Source organism: Apium graveolens, chromosome 9 (genome assembly GCF_009905375.1).
Source record: "Apium graveolens cultivar Ventura chromosome 9, ASM990537v1, whole genome shotgun sequence".
NCBI classification, from domain to species: domain Eukaryota; kingdom Viridiplantae; phylum Streptophyta; class Magnoliopsida; order Apiales; family Apiaceae; genus Apium; species Apium graveolens.
This window is the reverse complement of record NC_133655.1, coordinates 170,549,136-170,571,638: the sequence shown is the minus strand read 5'-3', so window position 1 is coordinate 170,571,638 and position 22,503 is coordinate 170,549,136. Positions and strand designations below refer to the sequence as shown.

Sequence of the window (22,503 nt, the reverse complement as noted above, 5' to 3'; positions counted from 1 at the left end):
ACATGAAAAATTGATAGACTAAAAATATGACCAGAAATTTTTACTTAAAAAAATTAGTATGACAAGAAATCTGAGTCAACAAGTATTTATAAATGATACGCTAGAATAAAATTAAAATATTTTTTTGATAATCATATTAGCCCTATTTTGTGTACAATAGCAATAAAGAAGGCTTTATAATGTCGGTAGCTAAAATGTTTTATAATTTATATGTATAATGGAATAACACAATTACATACATATTGAAAAAAATTAAAAAAATATTTAAATTAAATAATCTTTATTTAGGTGGCGTATATTAAAATAGAATTATTTTGAAATAAATTTAATATTTTAAATATATTTGAGACTATTGGTCATAAACATAATAATTAAAAATAAAAAGAAATTAGTTTAGCAAAATAAAGGGAAACCAATCGTTTTTAAATTTTTTAAGCTACCTACCTACCTTATTATCCTGCCCAAACACCAAGTAATAAAAGTAAACCAAATCCCTAAATACAGAGTGGAGACTTGAGAGTACAGAGTCTTGATATCGAGGTTCCTCGGAAGCTATTACAGGAGCCTGGCTATATTAGCGTCTACTACCTTATAAACACTTTAAGGTATGTATGTACGGTTTTCAATTTTTCGGCCGATGATATTTAGTGTTAGAATAGGTTTAAGTTAAAGTGTTCTTAATTCTTAAACCTAATTACCTAATTGAGCTGATTGATGTTTGCAGATTCTCCTATATTCTTTTTTGTATACATGTGATAAAGTGGTAAATGCTATAAAGATTAATATATAGTTAATTACAAGGATCCTCATTTTTAAATGCTAGATTCATGTTTGATTATTTATACCCATGTCCCAGCCTCCCAGGTGTAGTGTACACTTAAACTAACTCCCACTTGCTGACTTGCTATAAAATGAACTTGGCTGCCAATTTTTATTGAAATCTGAAGACAAGTATTATATGATTTCTAGTCTCTATATTGTAAAATAAATCTTTCTGTATAAAAAATTAGTTAAGATCTAAAGCATGATTTAATTTAATGATTCAAATATATATACACATTTTAGCCAAATTCTAGTCCGAGTGCAATACCCATAATTTTGAGTCTTGTAACTTCCTGTTACCTATATATTGATTAGATTTGGGAAGTGTTTCTTACTCTGTCATATGTACCTTTGCAGCTCTAATTATGTCAACTCCAAAGACAGCAAATACAGCAAGTAAAAGAAAACGTAGGCCTCAAATTGATGTTACTCCAGCACATGTGACTGCTGAAAATGAAACCTTGTTTCCAAATTTGGGTGACGAATCTCTTGAAGATGAAGATGAAAATATTGACGAGATCAATTTGTCCCAATCTCCTGGAAAGAAATTAACGGATTCTAGCAGAATTGAGACAATGGCATCTGCCTCAGAAGCCGCTACACAAAATAATCAAGCTGAAGATAAACCTTATCAACGGAAGCGAAGGGAACCAACATCAGAAGTTTGGAAGTATCTTGATAGTATTACAGTTGATGGGAAAGAGTACGTAAGGTGTAAATTTTGTGCAAAGAAACTTAAGATGAGTGAGAGCAAATCTACGTCATCTTTTAAGAGATATGTTGAAAAGTGCTTGGCAAAATAAGGACAAGATCGCCAGACATTACTTCAATTTGCAAGGGGAAACAATCAAGAAGCAAATATTTCGACATTTAAGTATGATCATGCATTGATGAGGGAGAAAATTTCGCACTATATTATGGTATGTGAACTTCCCTTTATGCATGTTGAACACTTTATGTTTAATGAAGTAATGAAAATAGCTACCCCATTTTGGAAAAATATAAGTAGAGGGACACTAAAAACTGATTGTAAAACCACTTATGAGATTGAGAAACAAAAATTGAAGGAAAAATTCAGTCTTGCCAATAGAGTTAACATTACAACAGATTGTTGGACTTCAAATCAGAAAATCGGTTATATGGTTGTTACTGGACATTGGATAGATAAGGAGTGGAAGTTAAATTCAAGAATTATTAATTTTGTTAATGTGCCACCTCCACATAGCGGTCATGTTCTTGCTGAGGCGCTATTTTCATGTTTTGGTCAGTGGGGAATAAAAGATAAAATCGGAACAATCACTGTAGACAATGCAAAGGCTAATGATGTGGCAATAAAAAATTTAAAGGAGTCTTTTAGCATTAGGAAGCCGTTGCGCCTCGGTGGAAATCTTTTTCATGTGTGTTTTTGTGCGCATATATTAAATTTATGTGTTCAACGTGGACTTGAAACAATACAGCCAATAGTTGATAGTATCCGAGATGGCATTAAATATGTAGCTGCATCTGAGGCACGTGTACTGAAATTTGCAGAAATTACTAAGCAATTGAAGTTGACACATAGAAAATTAATTTTGGATGTCCCAACTCGTTGGAATTTAACATATAGTATGTTAGATTCTGCTCTTGGTGTTAGATAAGTTTTCCCTAGGTTTGCAAATTGGGATGCAAGATTTCAAGATTACGTACCAGAGATAGAAGATTGGGAAAGAGTGGAAAATATGTGCAAGGTATTAGTTTATTTCAATGAAGCTACCAAAGTTGTTTCAGGGTGTGAGTATCCAACATCTAATTTATTCCTCTCAGAGATTAGAAGAGTTAAACAAGTCATAGATGAAAAGGTGTGTGACAGAAATGACTATATTAGTGAGATGGCTGAAGCAATGAAAGAAAAATTTGAAAAATATTGGGGAGAGAGTAATCTGGTGATGTCTATTGGTGCAGTTATGGATCCTAGATTTAAAATGGCCCTGCCGAAATTCAGTTTTGCCACTCTCTATACAAAAGAAGGTGAATCTGCCAAAAAACTTAAATACTTGCGAGATGTTCTAAGCGAAATCTATCAATATTATGTGGCAGAAGACTCAATGCTTAAGGGAATGAATTCACAAGAGTCTAATCAGATTTTGTCAGAAAAGATAGGATCAAGCGAAATTGGAAATTTAGCGGGTGTTTCTGAATTTGAAAGTTTTTTGATGTCCAGTGGTACAAATATGGAGCCTGTTAAATCAGAGTTAGATGATTATCTGTCTGAGAAAGTTTTGATGCTCGGTGATTCACATAAAAGTTTTGATATCATATCATGGTGGAAAGCAAATAGTCCTAAATACCCAATTTTATCCCAGATGGAACATGATGTGTTGGCTATACCAGTTAGTACAGCAGCCTCCGAGTCATCTTTTAGTGCATGAAGTAGGGTGATTGAGCCGCACCGCTCATGCTTGGAACCAGAAACTGTCCAAATGTTATTGTGTGGTGCTGATTGTACGAGCATTGTATGGTTTAAATAGGTCGAGTCAGGTACTATTGTTAAACCCTCTTTTTATATCCTTATTTTTAATCATCTTTTAGTTGTAAATAATTTTCTTTACCTTTTTTGCAGAAGGAAAAAGTTAAAGTTAAAGAAATTAATTTGAGTTAGATGTGAAAGCTGGTATATGTTCAGGTGATAACTCCCAGACAAGTGTTAATATTCCATAGATTTTTCTGCCATTACATGTCATCTTTTTTCTATTTTTATTTCTTGTTCACGTTTTGCAGAGGTCGTAGATTTCACTCAAACATGAGCAAGATCGTTGACTACAATCCACCATAAAGAAGAAGCTTAATTTTGATTATTGAACTTTTGCTTATGAGACATATCTCAATTCTCAAGTGTAGTTTGCTGTCTTTTTTTAACTAGACTTTGGTAATTTTGGAATGGATGTATTATATAAAAGTAGAAAATGGTAGACTGGTAAATCAGGTTATGAAGTATGGGGAACATGCTGACTTATTATTTTATGAGTTTATGTTTTTATCTCTACTGGTTTTGTGGAATTTAATTATGTGGTGGATGATATAATATTCTAATTTACTTAGTGATATTGTTACTTTCTTACAATCATAGTACAATACTACACTAAATTTCAGGATTTATATATCACTATTACAATGTTAAGTGTTAAGTTTGTTAATCAAATATGGTAGAATCGTAATGAGGCTATGGAAGACATGATTAGTATATTAAGGTTGACCAAAAAAACACCCTTGAGTAGAAAAAGGGACAATAATATAAGTAAAATAAAATATCATTAATCATGTAAATAACAAATAAGATAGCATCAAGTTATATTAATGAAAAAAAATAAAAATATAGAAAAACATTAGTAATTTAATAACATAAGTAATAACATATATAAAAAATAAAAATATTAATAAATTATAAAAAAATTAACCGAGTTCGAGTTCGAGTCGAGTCGAGTTCGAGTTTATCGAGTCGAGTTCAAAAAAACTCGGCTCGGCTCGAGTTTTTAATCGAGCCTAAAATCTTGTTCGAGCTCGAACTCGATAACGAGTTCAAGTCGAGTCGAGCCGAGTTAATCGAGTCGAGTTCGAGTCGAGCTCAAAAAAGCTCGGCTCGAATTACAGCCCTACTAGCAAAGCTGCAGCCCTCTCTCCATGTCCACTAAATGGAGATTTGGTCATTTTACCCAATAGACAAGACTCGCATGTAGGATATGATTCAAAATCAAAGGGGTCAAGTAACCCTTCCTTATGCAATGTCCGCAGTCTATTTTCACTAATATGACCTAGCCTACAGTGCCATAAATAGGTCAGATTTTCATCATCTCATTTTCTTTTATTAGTTTGTTAAATCTGAAGTAAATCATGCTCTACGTCACATACATACAGACCATTATTTAAAATGCCACCAAAAAGAACATTATCTCTAAGGATAGAACATTCATTATTCTTAATAATAAATAAAAAACCATCCACATCCAACATAGGAATAAAAACAATATTCCTCACAATAGAGGGAACGTAATAACAATCATTCAAAATAATAGTATTGCCCATAGGCATATGTAAACTAAATGATCCTACAGATATGGCTCCAACCCTTGCTCCATTGCCCATACGTAGAATCACCTCATCTTTTTCAAGAGTCCTACTTCCCTTTAGTCCTTGCAACGAATTGCAAATATGAGAACCACATGCGGTATCTAAGACCCAAGTAGAAATTTGACCTAGTGACATATTAACTTCGATCATGAACATGCCTGAATCAGAAGCGGTAGTCTCACTACTCTTCTTCTTCTTCAATTCTGCAAGGTAAACCTTGTAGTTCCTCTTCCAGTGCCCCAACTTGTTACAGTGAAAACAAACAACTAAATTAGGACCAGTCAACTTGTGAGCATCTAGTATGCTCTGGAGTGATAGTGCAGAAGACATGATGAATATAGTAAATCTGTAAATGATAAACACATAACAACACTTAGCAAATATTCAATTTCATTTCAAAATACTATATGAATCGGGTCTTTATTCATAAGTGTCTCCCACTAGTTTATCTAATTTTTTCAACCCCCTAAGTGAAAATTAAGCATTCATAATGCTAGTGGGAATATGGATCCTACATTCCATCACACAACCTCGGCTATGGCACGAAACATCATGTGATGTTCAATAGGCAGACAACTCTTGTCAATTACATCTTATGTTATTCCCTAATATAAGTTTAGCCTCTTGAATAATTGAGTCACGGTTGTGGCACGACAAACTCAATATTCTAAGTCAAGTCTAACCCAACATTTCGTACAATTGAATCAGTCTCCAACGGCCCACGGCTGTAGCACGTACCGACCTTTAGATTCTAATTCAATGTACACATCTCTATGTAATAGACAAGTATTTCTTATTTTGAAATCAAAGCCCTCGGCTGTAGCACGAAACGACAATGATTTAAAAATAAGAACCACTTTCTACCATGTTGGAAGGCTATGACCGACACAAGCCCGTTGTGTCATTGGCCAATTACTACTTGATATTATTTAATTTTAGAGGGATTATATTACGTTACAATCATAATCATATTATAAAGAGATTCTTCCTTTTAAATTAAATATTTCAAATCAATAATCGATAATCAGATGATTCCCAGATCGGGTGAAGCATTGTCAAGAGGCGTCACTTAATAACTCTTTCTTACAGATAGAAATCTGTTGTTGACAGAATCATCCTTTCTCTCAATATTAAAAATTCATATTCAATTACGTATTTCATAAACACAAGAATCTCATGATCGTATTCATAATATTTATTGTTAAGGCAAGAAAAGATTCATATTCTAGATTTTCTAGAGCACGCCTTATATTGATTTTAGTTCACCTAAATCTATCATCGCATGGTAAACATAGGCATATATCTCATATATAAAATTAAATAAACAAGTAAATGTAAAGTGAAATAAAGTAATTGTGTTTGGTTATGGCCCTATCCTATGTGATCTTTATCAAGCTCATGATAAAGATCAAGGTCAATCTAATATGGTGATGGAAATAAATACAACTACTTATTACATAAGTCTTCTTCTTTGTTTAGACTTCTTGTATGCCTCGTCTTCTTCTTTATATCACCTCCATTGGATAGCCTTCTTGAGTCTTCAATTACATTACATGATTGAAAGTAAAACTAATCTAATACAAGAATAACTCGAGTTACATTCGAGATTTATGATTACAAAGATTGACGACATGCAAGTCGTATTTAAAACCAAAACCAAAACCATTACACTAAGGTCGAAAGGCCATAACCATCCACCATGCTCATACAACACATAAAAGCATGTTAAAACATATAATCTGATCTTAACATATCATATTATCCATGATCTAATCATACAAAGAAAATATGACAAAAATTAGAAAAATCAGAATCAAATCAGAAAAACAAGAATCACTGTTTACGGGCAGTAAACGACGTCAAACGCCTTACAGACGAGTTGTTGATAGCTTGAGCTATTAGTTTTGTTCAGACGCTCGTTTACCTATGGAATAGGGTATTCGTTTGCGTAAATCGGACACCAGACCCAGATTTCAGCAAATCTGTAGCAGCCAATTCCGAATCTGTATCTAATATGATTCTCATAATTAGAACAAACATAAATCATGTATATATCAGTATATATACGGATTACATAATCATCTTATGATTATACAACTCACATGAATATCATATATTCAAAACCATACATATATAAGCATATTATATCAACATCAAATCATGGCGAATCACGTACATGCTCATATATCGAAAACAGTTAAACACATAAACGAATTAAAAACTTTTCGCAAGTAGCTCTGATGCCATTGAAGGGTTTTTAGCACATAAACGCAGCGAAAACGTAAATTTAAATCTTAAAAAACCCGAAACCCTCCGCAGGATCCATGCGAAAAATAATATTTAATTCGTAGTTCAGTATGTTTACCTTAAGAAGCTTTACGTTAATGAAAAGATGGAGGTCTTTAATGGCGATCCAAAAATGATGAACGGAGATCCTTAGCAGCTGATCCTCAAGTGTGAAGCACTCCACCGGTATCCACGAAGAAAACGATGTAATGAAGGAGGAGGATATGGAGAGAATTAGGGTTTTGTAAATCTTTTTGGTTGAGGCAAAAATAGGGTCTATAATAGTATATTTATAGGGAAAATTTTTCAGCTGAAAATTTTCCCGTAAAATATTATTATTATTATTAACCCTTTATTATTCTCACTAATAATTCAAACACCTTTTAATTATTAATCCTTTTTCTAAACTCTTTAGAAATAATTCTCTCACTTGATTTAATTTTCAAAAATTAAATTCTTAATTAATAATATTAAGAACTTTTTCTTAATTAATTTATAATCAATTAAATCTCATTTAATAAATTATTAAATTTGCCAATTAATTATTTATTTCATAAATAAATAATTATCAGCCATTATTAATTAATTCCTCCACCATTAAATCATTCTCTTTTATGGTGTGACCCTGTAGGTTCCATATTAAGCCGGTAGTAGAAATAAATAATAATAAAACTATTTTATCATTATTTATATAAATTCTCTAATTCATTAAATATGATTAATTAAATTAATTAATCAAATTTATTCTACATCGTGAGGGATACTTCTCAGCATATCGCGACTATCCGGATAATACGAATTCACTGCTTAGAATACCAAGAACCTATTCAGTGAGTAGTTACCGTACAATCAATTCCTTCTACCCTGCAATGTCACGATTAAATACAAGGCATGGAACTTGTGTCAAGCCTATCTTGTTTAATCACTTGCTTTCCCATTCACTATGCTTAGTTCTATTTAATGTAAATTAGAAACTCCTTTCTAATTTCATTCACTCTGACCAGAGATTCCTGAACTAGCATAAGTGGATCAGCATTGAACATTCTCTTCCTTCACTGGAAGGGGTTGATCCTTTATTGCTCATACACTATCTTCGTGTACAAATTCATATACCCAATAGAGCCCTTATAATTGTCCCTTGAGACTAAGAACTAAACCAAAGCATAGTTCAGTGTACACAAGATGACCATGATGACCTCAAGTCTAAGGATACTTGTACAACTATCATTATATGAACAACTGCTGACACGTGAGTGAACTCCATCAGTTGTTCAGCTGTGTGAGTCATGTTCAGTGAACTTATTCTATAATAAGCACCTACATACTAGCTATAGTGTCACCACACAAATGTCTATGAGAACAGACATCCTTCATAATGAAGCAAGCATAGTATGTACCGATCTTTGCGGATTATTAATTACCAGTTAGTAATCCTACGACCAGGAACTATTTAAGTTTAGAGTTATCATCTTTTAGGTCTCATTATTATGATCTCATCACAATCCATAAAAAGCTTTACTCTAAACTGTGGTATATCTTATTTAAATATTTAAATAGATAGAGCCCTCAATAAAAACAAAACAAGTCTTTTATTAATATCAATAAAATCAAAATAGATTACATAAAAGTTATTCCTAAATCCTCATAAATGATTGGACTTAGGACATATCTCTTTCAGAGGTCATGGTCAAGGTCAAGGTTCTTCATCTAGGAAAGTTGAAACTTCTACACAGAGATCAAGCTCTGATGCTGATAAAAGAATAAGTTCTGGTAAACAAGTTCTGACAAAGCCTGATGTTCCTATACAGGGTGAAAGTCAAGAATTACAGAAGCTGGATGAAGAAATTTCAAAAAGACTATTTCTCAAAGAAAATCGAGGAATGGACTTTGAAAGTCTAAAGGAATAAGAAGCCAAACTTAAAGCAGAAAATGTCAAATCCAAGTCTAAAGCTTTTATTATTGAAAAGAAACTTCCAAAGCCTAAGGGAATTGTGATTAAGGAGAAGACAAATTCTGAGGCAACCAAAGCCAAATCACAAGTGGAAGTTGATCCTAGATCCAAGGGCAAAGCAAAAATTGATGAACCTGTAAAGGTATATATGCCAATCATGGATCTAGAAGCAAAATCTGATGAAGATACTAGTCTGATTTTGAAGAAAAAAAATATTCAAACAACCTCTAACATAGCTCATGTTGTTCAAAATCAGGACTTAGTAAAATCTGATATTACAGTGAAGCGAGCAACCTCTGACATAGCTCAAGTTGGCTTGATATCAGAAGATAAGAAGAAGGGTACATTAACCTCTGACAGCGCTCATGTTAAACCTACTACAAGTCTACTACCAGGATTCACCAAAGATCAACAGACTCAACCTTTGAAGACTACATCAAGTGGTTTTGAAGCAAGAGTTGTTCAAGGAAAGGAAGCAAGAGACAAATCAGGATTGGGTAGTTCTGATGAAAGAAGAATACACAACACTACCAATGATCCAACTTCCTTAAGTGAACAAGGAGTAGGTGCAACTCCTGAAAGATTGAATCAATTGGAGTCTGTACAAATGGTTTACCACTCTGTTTTGAAAGAAGATATCATGTTATACTTTATGACAAATGGGAAGGTGTTCCAGATTAGGAAGAATGCTATTCAAATGAAGTATTTTGAAGAATTGCAACATGTTCTATTTCAACTTCAAGTGAAAAATATATCAACAAATGGTGCTGCCAGTTATTTAAAATTTGATATTCAAAGGCAGAAGAAACTTTACTCTGTAAAGTCTGACATGCCATACTTTCCTAAATACAGATATCACAATGGTGATATTGTTGAAATGAATCCTAATGCTGCAAAAATCATCACTACATTTTCTGGTATTAAGGGACTTGAATTCAATCTAGAGTCTGATAAAGCCTATATCATCAGACTAGATCAGGATATACGGAAAGCAAAAATAAATGATCTCAGGGCTGCTATCTTCCAAACAGGTGAAGATACAGTTAAACTTAAAGATGCAAAAAAGAGGATGCAGAATGAACTTGAATATGCTGAGAGAAGTCTGTTGAAGAACTATCTCAGAACAACTCCTGATATTAAAGAGATCACATACTGAAGCCAAGTCAAAGATCTACAACTGCTTAAATTCTGAATGATATACAAACTGAAGTTGATATCAGACTTTAAGGATGGTAAAGCTGTAAGGACTGTAAGTTGTAGTGATCTAGTCAAATTTTCATGCATTTGTACTTAATGTTTTTTACATCATCAAATATTTGTTGAACTTGTATATTATGTTAATTTACAAGTTGGGGGAGATTGTTAGATATATTTGTGATGTCATGTTTAATGATGATTTGTGTTTAGTTTTCAGATCTTAACTAACAGGACAAATCAAGACTTAACTGGAAATCAGTACTTATACTGAAGTCAGGACTTAAGATATCAGAATTTAAGTTGTCAGAACTTAAGTTATCGGAAGATATTTATCAGGAGATAATATCAGGACTTAAGAAGACTTTCAGATAAGGAAGGCGGCTGATTGAAGGAAAGAAGATCGAGACTAAAATAAGAAGAGATATGCATGAAGAAGAATTCTATGAAGAATACTTGGAAGAAAAGATAACTAGTTGATATATTTTAGGATGCAGACTTATGTTCGATATCAATTAGAAGATTATCTTGTAACTATGTGTCTATATAAACACAACATAGGGTTTACACTATATGTGTTATCTTATTCGAGAATATTATTCATTGTAACCCTAGCAGCTCTCGTGATATTTGTTCATCACTGGGAGAAGACGGTTCCATTGTAATACTGTTTTATTAGTAAGATTATTATGTGTTTCATACTTGTGTTCTTAATTCGATTTGATTGTGCTAGACATTGTATTTAACCCCCTTCTACAGTGTGTGTGACCTAACATAAATAATTAAAATTGCAATTAATATAATAACATTGATCAATATTTAACATATAAATAAAGTCATTATAAGAAATATATAAATAAATTAAGACATAATATGTATTCAATAAATAATATAATATGTTTTTAAGTAACCTCTTATTAAAATCTACGATATTATATATACGAATTAATAAATAGCGTCAAATAATCATGTTCACACTAACACGAAAAATAAATAAATAAAGTTTATAATGCGTGTTTATTCAATAAATATTATATTATTAAAAAGTATATGTAATATAATTTTTTTTAAAAATAGAATGTTAAGTTTTAGTTATTTGACCAAAATGATCGTAAAAAATTAAATAAGTCTATAATTATGGGATAAATGGAGAGATGTTAGATGTACACATAATTCATAAATTTATTCAATTTTTTGATTCAGACCAATATATTGAGTTTTATTTCGAACTTAACATCAAAATCTACTCGATTTTAAAAAGTCACAAAAATAACCACAAATGTATCATAACTCGATTGAGTTGAAGTGTATTTTTCAATTAGCAGATTAAGAAAGTTTGTTTACTGGATCGATGAGAATGTTATATTAATGAAATAAGGTGTTTATAACAACCTAAATATGAATCAATGTATTCGAGACCTGAAAGGCATATGTCATAGCCTATTTATTTATTCGAGGATTTAACTCAACTCAAATAAGAATGTAACAAGTAAATAGTGGTTCTATCGTCAAAGAGATCTCTCAAAGTAACATCTGTCAAAGGATTAAGAAACAATGTTCATCTACAGACGTGAGGAATTACTTCACTGGAAGAAGTTCAAGAAATTGATCAAGCCTCAGTGATATAAATCAAGATTGTGGATTTAATCAAGTGACAGAGATCTTGTCAGGGTATCAGATAATTACAGGGATTTAATCTGAAGAAAATCATGTTATCAAAGTCAAGACATGAAGAAACGTCACGGAAGTTATGTTAGATATATTTGATAATGTCATGGCTGATATGATTTATATTTAGTTTTCAGATCTTACTTAACAGGTCAAATCAGTACTTAACTGGGAATCAGTACTTATACTGGAAGTCAGGACTTAAGGATATCAGTACTTATATTATCAGGAGATAATCATCAAAAGTTGGATATCAGAACTTAAGTGCTGAAGGACGATTAGATAAGGACAATAGCTGATTAAAGGAAAGAAGATCGAGATAAACATAAGAAGAGATATGCATGAAAAAGGAGTTCCATGAAGAATGGAATACTTGGAAGAAAAGATATTTGATTGATATATTTTAGGAAGCAGAATTATATTCCATATCAATTAGCGATTATCTTGTAACTTTGTAGTATATAAACACAGACATAGGGTTTACACTATAAGTGTTATTATATTCGAGAAAATTATTCATTATAACTCTAGCAGCTCTCGTGATATTTGTTCATCACTGAGAGGTAACAGTTCCATACTGTAACAGAGTTTATTGTTTCAATAAAGTTTGTTTTCTGTTACTTAAGATATTAAAGTTCGATTTGATTGTATTTTATACTGTATTCACCCCCTCTACAGTGTGTGTGACCTAACAAGTGGTATCAGAGCCTATCTGTTAACACACATACAGTTAAAGATCCAAACACAATCATGTCTGACACAGAAACTCCAACTAAGCCTACCAAAACTGAAGAACCTCCAAAGACACAAATCCAAAGTCGGTATGAAACCATCAGAGTTCCCATACTGAGACCATCTGAATATGCCATATGGAAGGTGAGGATGACCATGTTTCTGGAAGCTACAGATCCAGAATATCTTGATAGAATCAAGAAAGGACCTCACAAACCAACCAAGCTCGCTGTTGCAGTTGCAGGTGAAACAGCAAAAACCGTACCAAAGGAAAAGAGTGATTATACTGCTGAAGATATCGCATCAATTGCTAAGGATGCTAAGGTACGACACTTACTGCATAGTGCCATTGATAATGTAATGTCAAACAGGGTAATTAACTGCAAGACTGCTAAAGAGATATGGGATGCTCTGGAAACAAGGTGTCAGGGAACTGATACGATTAAAAAGAACAGGAAGACAATACTCACTCAAGAGTATGAACACTTTGACTCAAAGGCTAATGAATCATTGACTGATTTATATGATAGATTTGTCAAACTCTTGAATGATCTGTCACTGGTTAATAAGGAGTATGATCTTGAAGATTCAAACCTTAAATTCCTGTTAGCTCTTACTGAATGTTGGGATTTGAAGGCAACAACAATAAGAGACAATTACAATCTTGATGAAACAACTCTTGATGAAATTTATGGAATGCTCAAGACTCATGAACTTGAGATGGAACAAAGAAGCAAGAGGAAAGGAGGAAAGTCAAGGACAGTTGCACTTAAGGCTGAAGAAGAATCCCCCAAGGCAGCTACCTCAAGGAAAGACAAGGGTAAAGCTCTTTTCACAAAGTCTGATACTGAGTCATCAAGTTCTGAAAGTGATGATGACTCAGATTCTGAAAGCTTGCCTGAGACTGATGTTGATGAGGAGATGATGAAGCTGTGTGCTCTTATGGTGAAAGGAATCACAAAGATTGCATACAGGAAGTTCAGGAAGGGAAAGAAGTTTTCCAGGAAAGGCATAAGTTCTGATAAGAAGAATTTCAGAAGATCTGAAGGCAGAGGAGGAAAGTCTGATAGAGGAGATTATACCAATGTCAAATGCTATAATTGTGGTGAGAAAGGCCACATATCTCCTGATTGCAAGAAGGTAAAGGGTGACAAAGGCAAGTCTCTTGTCACAAAGCAGAAAAGATGGACAGCCACCTCAGACTCTAAAAGTGAGGAGAACTATGCGTTGATGGCAAATACTGATAAAGAAAGTGTTGAGAGCAGTTCTGAAACTGCTGAAACAAAGGTACCTCAGACTACTTATGCTTTTCATACTGATGATATTAATGAGTTGAGAAGATATCTTAAAACCATGTTTGTTAGTTATAGAGATCAAACTTTAACATGTAAAAGATTAACTTCTGAAAATCTTGCTTTTAAGAAAAGAAATGATTTCTTAGAAAAAGAGTTAGTTATGTTCCATCAAACTCAGAAGGATAGAGATGATGCTTTTTATGTTAGGGATGAAGTGCTAAAAATGAATGAATCTCTAAAAACTGAGTTAGAAAAGGAAAGAGAGATAATCAGGACTTGGACTAACTCTGGCAGAACAACTCAAAATTTGCTAAGTAGTGAAAATTGGAAAGAGGGCTTAAGTTATGGAGATGATAAGAATGATAAAGGAACTGTAGAAATTATGCCTGTTGTTAAACAAAAGGCAAAGTTAAAACCTGTTAAGTTTGTAACTGTAAAGTCTGATAATGAGAAATCAGAAGTTAAAGTGGAATTAACTTCTGACAAACTAAAATAGGAAAAGACTGTTGAAGTAAACGTAGGCTTAATGACTAAGAAGCAGCTTAAGCATAAGCTGAAAGATGTTAAGAATGTAAACAAGGTTAAATCACCTAGGGAAAATAGGAATGGAAAGGAAGGTGTGAATAAAAGCAATGATTATAAATATATTCCTGATGCTCCTAGGAAAACGTGTCATAACTGTGGAAGTTCTAATCATCTGGCTTCTTTTTGTAGGAAGAATAAGAACATAAACTCCTTACCTTCAAAATCAGGAGTTAAGAGTCAGTTTGTTAGATATAAACCACAAAATCCTTGTTTTCATTGTGGTAGTTTATGGCATTCCATTTATACTTGTAAGGAATATCATAGTTTGTACTATGATTATTATCAATTAAAACCTTCTTTGAAGAAAGTTTCCATTATTCCTTCTAGTGTAAATTCTGACTCAAAGTCTGATAGTGTAAGTTCTGATAAGAAAAATGTTAACATAAACTCTGATGCTAAATCCGCTGCAAATGTTAAAAAACTTGATAAGGCCAAAGGATCCAAGCAAGTATGGGTCCTTAAAACTAATCATTAGTGGTCTTTGTGATTGCAGGGCAACAGGAAAAATATTCTAGTTCTGGACAGTGGATGTTCAGGACATATGACTGGAAATAAAGCCCTGCTATCAGACTTTGTGGAGAAAGCTGGCCCAAGTGTTTCTTATAGAGATGACAACATTGGAAAAACATTGGGATATGGCAATATCAATCTTGGGAATGTCATTATTAAAGAAGTAGCTCTGGTCTCAGGACTTAAACACAATCTGCTGAGTATAAGTCAAATCTGTGACAGAGGTTATTATGTTGATTTCTTTGAAGAACACTGTGAAGTTGTGAGTAAATCTAAAGGCAAAGTTATTCTGAAAGGATACAGGCGTGGTAACATTTATGAAGCTAAGCTTTCAACAAGTACTGATGGGTCTGCAATCTGTCTGATGAGTAGAGCATCAATTGAAGAAAGCTGGAATTGGCACAAGAAACTCTCTCATTTAAATTTCAACAATATAAATGAGCTGGTCAAGAAAGATCTTGTGAGAGGACTGCCAAAGTCAGTATTTGCTCCTGATGGCCTTTGTGATTCTTGTCAGAAGGCCAAACAAAGAAAATCTTCATTCAAGAGCAAGACTGAATCATCAATTCTTGAGCCTTATCATATACTACATGTTGATCTATTTGGTCCAGTAAATGTCATGTCTATTGCAAAGAAGAAATATGCATTGGTCATAGTGGATGAGTTCACTAGATACACATGGGTGTATTTCTTGCACACAAAAAGTGAAACTGCATCTATCTTGATTGATCATGTCAAACATCTGGATAAATTGGTCAAAGATTCTGTGAAAACAATAAGGAGTGATAATGGCACTGAGTTCAAGAATTTGATAATGGAAGAGTTCTGCAAAAACCATGGAATTAAGCAGGAATTTTCTGCTCCTGGAACTCCACAGCAAAATGGAGTTGTTGAAAGGAAGAATAGAACTCTTATTGAAGCTGCACGTACAATGCTTGAAGAAGTAAAGCTTCCAACCTATTTCTGGGCTGAAGCTGTGCAGACTGCTTGTTTTACTCAAAATGCAACACTCATTAACAAGTAAGGAAAAACACCATATGAGATGGTGAAGAAAAAGAAGCCAAATCTGAAGTACTTTCATGGATTTGGATGCAAGTGTTTTGTTCTCAAGACTCATCCTGAACAGCTATCCAAGTTTGATCTAAAAGCTGATGAAGGAATATTTGTTGGATATCCACTTTCCACAAAAGCCATCAGAGTCTATAATTTGAGAACAAAAGTGGTCATGGAATCTATCAATGTCTCTTTTGATGACATGAAGATTACTGGTCTTGAAGATTTTATTGACCATGATCAGCTGAGATTTGAAAATGAAGACTCAAATTCTGATACTGAAAATCCTGACAGTCTAAGTCTTGATACTGTAAACTCTAATTGATTAAACTTTGATGTTATTGAAACTGTGGTGACTACGCCAAAAGAAGATGCACCTATGCAGGGGGAGCATACTCAAGATCTTACCACATCTCAAGAAACATCAGAACATACATCTGGCTCTTCAAGTTCTGATTCGTCAAGTTCTGATAAGCCAAGTTCTGATAGTGCTGAAAATCTAAATTCTGAAGAATCCAACTCAGAGAGCATAGTTTCAGGGGGAGCATCAGAAAATGAAAATGAAGACAACATGGATCATGGGGGAGCATCCAGTTCTAGAGAAAACCTTCCATCTGCAAGGAAGTGGACTAAATCACATACACCTGATTTGATAATTGGAAATCCTGATGCAGGTGTCAGAACTAGAACAGGTACTTCAAACGAATGTCTTTACAATTCTTTTCTCTCTCAGACTGAGCCAAAGAAAGTGGAAGAAGCTCTTCAAGATGCTGATTGGGTGCAAGCAATGTAGGAAGAGTTAAATGAATTTGAAAGAAACAAAGTCTGGACCCTAGTGCCAAGACCAAAGAATAGATTTGTTGTTGGTACAAAGTGGGTATTCAGAAACAAAACTGACAGTGATGGCATAATTACAAGGAATAAGGCAAGGCTGGTTGTAAAAGGATATTCTCAACAGGAGGGAATTGATTATAATGAAACATTTGCACCAGTTGCTAGGTTAGAAGCCATAAGAATATTTTTGGCTTATGCTGCTCACAAAAAGTTTACTGTCTTTCAAATGGATGTGAAAAGTGCTTTTCTCAATGGAGAATTAGAGGAGGAAGTATATGTTGAACAACCTCCAGGCTTTGTAGATTCCAAACATCCAGATTATGTCTACAGGCTTGATAAAGCACTTTATGGACTTAAGCAAGCTCCTAGAGCATGGTATGAGACTTTAGCTCAGTTTCTTCTCGAAAGTGGATTCAACAGAGGAACAATAGACAAAACACTGTTCTACCTCAACCATGGAAAGGACTTACTTCTGGTCCAAATTTATGTTGATGATATTATTTTTGGGTCTACAAATGACAGACTTTGCAAGAAGTTTGCCAAACTGATGCAGTCAAGGTATCAGATGAGTATGATGGGGGAACTTAGCTATTTTCTGGGCCTTCAAGTCAAGCAGAATGAAGAAGGCACTTTTATTTGTCAAACTAAGTACACCAGAAACTTGCTGAAAAAATTTGGAATGCAAGATTGTTCAAGTGCATCCACTCCCATGGCCACTGCAACAAAACTGGATAAGGATACTGGTAAATCAGTAGATATTACTGATTACAGAGGTATGATTGGCTCTCTACTCTATCTAACTGCTAGTAGACCTGATATAATGTATGCTACCTGTCTTTGTGCAAAATTTCAAGCAGATCCAAGAGAACCTCACTTAACAGCTGTGAAAAGAATTTTCAAGTATCTTAAAGAAACAGCTGATCTGGGATTGTGGTATTCTAGAGAATCAGATTTTAAACTAATAGGTTACTCAGATGCAGATTTTGCAGGTTGCAAAATTGACAGGAAAAGCACAAGTGGAAGCTGCCAATTTCTTGGAGGCAGATTGGTTTCTTGGTTCAGCAAGAAACAAAAGTCAATTTCCACATTAACTGCAGAAGCAGAGTATATTGTTGCAGGAAGCTGTTGTGCACAGATTCTTTGGATGAAGAATCAGTTACTGGATTATGGGTTAACATATTTCAAAATCCCTATTTACTGTGATAATCAAAGTGCTATTGCTATGAAAGGTAATCCAGTTCAACACTCTATGACAAAGCACATCAGCATCAGGTACCACTTCATAAGGGAACATATGGATGAAGGTACAGTGGAATTGCACTTTGTTCCAAGAGATCAACAACTAGCAGAAATCTTCACAAAACCATTGTGTGAAGCCACTTTTACAAGGTTGGTAAATAAACTTGGAATGGTTTCAGGTTCTTTCTCTAAATCTGCTTAGTTTTGTTCTGTTATATCAGACTTTATGATCAGTATTTACAGAATTTAATCTCTTTGTGTATTCTGTGCTTAATTGACAAATGTGTTTAAGTACTGACTGTTGTCTGATATATGTTTCTAAACTCTGATAAGTGATATGTCTATTTAAGTAACTATTCAATCCTATGAGGATAACTGTGCTAGATGCTGACCTAGTAGTCTTTAATAAATAAAGGATCCCATGTAAGAAGTAATTATTTCTGTGGAAATCTATTGACACAAGCAAATTCTGATAATTGAGCTTAGTTGAGTTTACTTTGTTTATCTTATTACTAAGTCACAAATTAGAATAATGCTACTCATCTGTTAAGTTTTGATACTAGTAAATCTGCTGAATGCACTAAGTGCTGATAAACCTCACTTATCAAAAGAAAAAGCAAAAGGATCAAAGAATAAAATCAGGTACTCCTTTGAGATCTAGAGTAAAAATGTGGAAGGAACGACCCAAGTGCATTGCTGGTATTAAGTAATATGCATCAGAAAAGCAACTAAAATATTTTCTTGGTGACTTTTCACACTCTATGATTACTGGAGAAATACTCTGATAATAGCATAAATTCTGATAAGTAGTCGTGACTCACTTACACTGAGAAGCCACTGTGAAATGGAATTTAAAAAGATGCATAAAATTAGCACAAAATAGTTGAGGTGGAATCAAGCATGAACTCATTCATCAGTAGGTTTCTGGATAATGACAGCTCTTTAGCAAAGTTTTAGTTATGCCTTACTTCTAAGATGTACTGAAGTGAATCAGACTTTAATCTTTGTCTGATATTTAGCTTAATGCACACACTAATCACTCAATATGAATGATAAAAATTATTATGGTGATCTATGTTGTTTTAGATGATCAATCATTGTGTTTCATTGCATAAATTCTGAGGACAAGTTCTGATTACATATTCTGATGATTAAGTTCTGAAGAATATAAATCAGAATTTATGTGAGGACTTCCTAAGATAGGCATTCCTTTTTCGAGTTAAGCAATTATGTTCTGATGACTGTTAAGTTCTGATATAAGTCTAAGTTCTGATATTACAGTCTAATTCTTTACTTGACTTATTTGTGGATAAAATTTAATAACAGTCTCGGTTCAAACTAAAATATGTGAAGTGGAAGATTAATAGTCACTATGGTTAGGGTTAGTGATATTCGTACTTGAACAGTCAACTTTTACTTGCTTCTTGTGCGCATTAAACCATGTTTTCTCTTTCCAATGACTGTTTTTCTTTTTCCAAGTTTGGGGAGACGAGATACAATTAATTCTATCTGTCAACATTAAATTCTTTACGTCTCCTGGCATTCTCCTGCCTAAATCACAACCGCAGATAGATCCAAGATCCAAGGGTAAAGAAAAGGTTGGTGAACCTATCAAGGTTTATATGCCTCCTGAGGATGAAGAAATTACTGATGAAAAGGATGATCTTGCTCTGACTTCAAGAAAAGTTCTTAAAACAACCTCTGACATGGTGATAAGTGGCATTTTATACCACTTAGAATGTCTTAAAATGGCTTAAATTGGTGTCTTGAAATCAAGTATTTTGTGTATTTGATGCGTTTTTCTAGTGTTTATGCATTTCAGGGTATTAGTTACATTTCGGAGGAGGAATCATCAAGAATAAGCCTTGGCATATGTTCACCATTGCGAGAGGAAAAGAACGGGCAGATTACGGCGAAGAAACGGAGCAAACATGGAATTTTTCCAGAAGGGTCCTGCGCGCCCGCGCAGCAATGCTGAGCGGCCGCGCAGCAGCCTTGCGCGCCCGCGCAGAAATGCTGAGCGGCCGCGCAGGGTCGGGGAAAAAGATATATTATTTTAGACTTCTACTTCTGTTTGGCTTCCAACTTCTATGTAATCTGAGTTTTATGGGACTATTATATAAGTAGATTTGAGACGTTTTTCACAGAGTATGAAGAGGAGATTATGTTTTAGATTGTGTTTTACAAGAAGCGAAGGAGATAAGGAAGAAGACCGATTTAGCACAGCAACGAAGAGGAAGCATATATTCTTGTGATTCTTGTTTCGTTGTAACGTTGGATGCTAGTTTTCTTGCTTTGACTTATTTACTCTTGTGACGTACTCTGTTTTAATATAATCAGTTTAGTTGTTATTTTCTTGTGTTTGTTTATCATGATTTCATATGAACCCATGATGGCGATAAGTTCTATTATGGGCTAATCGTGATCATGGGGTTGCAACGGATTTATTATGGGCTTTTTTAGTTAATTGTTTAATACTTTAGTATGTGATGATTGCATGATATCTAGTATTGGTTGTGCGTATTCGTCTTATGTGCGTTGCGAACATATAAGATAGGGTGTTAATCTCTTATGAAGCGACGGTGGATCTTGAGATTTAGAACTTGCCATGCTAGCATAGGTTCATGTACGTTGTGCATGATTAGTGGGTAACTCTAACAGTTTTATTTGCCCTATGTAATCAAAAAGGAATAACTTGTGCTTAAATCGTTGTGTTGTCAATTTCTGTAGACATATAGGAACTCAACATAATTGATGACTATTCAACTTCTATCTTAATTGTGGATGCTTGGTAGAATGGTATTAGTACAATGAAAGTTGGCTTTTATCAGTTTCGTGTTATTCGATTAATATCATCACTGTCACATGCTAAAGGTAATAACAATGGCTATAGAAGGAAGTAATAATGAAGTTGTGATCTCATGAGTGTTTTATTATTGATAAATTGAAGTGTTAGTTAAGTGGTTAATTAAGTAGTTAATTATAGTTAATATTTAATCAACAATTTTAAGTGTTATCTTAACATTGAGAAGTAATCATACATTGGTGAGTGAGTTTAATTAGACAATAACTTAGTCTGAGTCTCTGAGGGAACGAACTAGAAAGTATTCTATATTACTTGTGAACGCGTATACTTGCGTGAATATTAGTGCGTGATTTCACCCTAACAAGTTTTTGGCGCCGCTGCCGGGGACTCGGCGTATTTGTTTAGTTTATGTACTTACCATCATTGGTCATTAGGACTCAGTGATTAGGACGTAGTAGTTAATTACTCTTTTCGGTTGTGTTTCAGGTACTTTAGCAAGCGTTTATGCAAACTCGTTCTCGTGCTCGCAAGAGGACCTTAGATACAGCTGAAGGAAAAGACGAAGTTATTGATACTTCGGAGAAGTTAGATTTTGAGGATTCGGATTCAGGAACTGAGCAGAAAGAACCAGTATACATGGGAGATCGTATTGTTCAAGCTGATCCAGCTCTTATGGATTTTTCTCGGCCTAAAATTGATGACATTCAGTCAAGCATCCTTCATCCGGCTATTCAAGCTAACACCTTTGAAATCAAGCCGGGCACTATTCAGATGGTGCAGAATTCTGTTTCTTTTGGAGGAGCGGCAACTGAAGACCCCAACATGCACATAAGGAATTTTGTCGAGATCTGCAGCACTTTTAAGTATAATGGCGTGACTGATGAGGCTATCAAGTTGAGGCTTTTCCCATTCTCACTGAGGGATAAAGCTAAAGACTGGTTACATTCTGAACCAGCTGGGTCCATCACTACGTGGCAAGATCTTGCGCAAAAGTTTCTAGTGAAGTTTTATCCAATGGCAAAGACTGCTGCTATGAGGAGTGCTCTTACTCAGTTTGCGCAGCAACCTACAGAATCTATGTGCGAGGCTTGGGAACGCTATAAGGAAATGTTGAGAAAATGTCCACATCATGGAATGCCGGATTGGATGGTAATCACTGGTTTTTATAATGGTTTGGGGGCCCAATCTCGGCCCATGCTCGATGCAGCAGCTGGAGGCGCCTTATGGGCTAAAAGCTATACTGAGGCGTACAATCTTATTGAGACGATGGCTGCAAATGAGCATCAAAACCCAACTCAGAGGATGACATCAGGCAAGGTAGCAGGTATTCTGGAAGTTGATGCAGCCACCGCTATTGCAGCCCAGCTCCAAGCGCTATCAATGAAGGTTGATTCTTTGGCTACATATGGAGTTAATCAAATAGC

General features: G+C 34.3%; 1 long non-coding RNA gene and 1 other non-coding gene across 2 annotated transcripts; one reads left to right on the top strand and one right to left on the bottom strand.

Moving 5' to 3' along the window:
• Positions 1–474: 474 nt before the first annotated feature.
• On the top strand, positions 475–3,792 carry LOC141686967 (uncharacterized). The gene is made up of 3 exons (XR_012560871.1): positions 475–605; positions 1,180–3,339; positions 3,422–3,792. It is a non-coding gene; the product is annotated as an uncharacterized LOC141686967 (long non-coding RNA).
• Positions 3,793–22,108: 18,316 nt separating this feature from the next.
• On the bottom strand, positions 22,109–22,215 carry LOC141687981 (small nucleolar RNA R71). The gene has a single exon (XR_012561453.1). It is a non-coding gene; the product is annotated as a small nucleolar RNA R71 (small nucleolar RNA).
• Positions 22,216–22,503: the final 288 nt, after the last annotated feature.